A 657-nucleotide genomic window follows, 5' to 3' on the forward strand; every position below is an offset into this window, starting at 1 on the left:
TTTGTATGTAGTGAGCTGTGGATATGTCAGAGATTATACTGGTACTGCATTTTATTTGTACAGCACTGGACTGTACATTAGGAAAGGATATAAGAGATTTACTTGGATGTGAAGTCTTCAATTACATGGAGAGACTGAGGAAGCTGAGATTTTTCTTCTCAAAGCAGAAAGGTTGAGCAGATATTTGCTAACGGCCAAAAATTATGAAGCATTTCCATAGTGTAAATAAGGAGATACAGTTTCCACTGGGGAAAAGAACAGGGGCATTTTTGTGAAATGGAATACAGGTACGTGGCCTGAAAAGGTGATGGAAACTGATTCAGTATTAACGCTTAAAAGAGAATTACATAAATACTTGTCAACAAACCCATGATCGTATTCACCCACCCAACTGCTTCTGGTGTCTGGGCTACCCTCAAAATTGACCTGTTGAGTTTGGCGGTGGGGTTGGGGTGGAATGTGGAATTCCTACAGACCATCACCATACGTCTTTCTTCCAACTCACAGGGATAATAAATGCCGGCTAAGCCAGCAATGCCCACATCCCGTGAATGAGTCAATAAAAATATCCACTAGGAAGAGATCCCTAACTTCAGGCAGAAACAAGAAGGATATAATTCAGCCATGCCAGAAGATTAACCATAACAGCCTCAAAAG

The sequence above is a fragment of the Chiloscyllium punctatum genome, chromosome 16 (genome assembly GCF_047496795.1).
Source record: "Chiloscyllium punctatum isolate Juve2018m chromosome 16, sChiPun1.3, whole genome shotgun sequence".
Taxonomy (NCBI): Eukaryota; Metazoa; Chordata; class Chondrichthyes; order Orectolobiformes; family Hemiscylliidae; genus Chiloscyllium; species Chiloscyllium punctatum.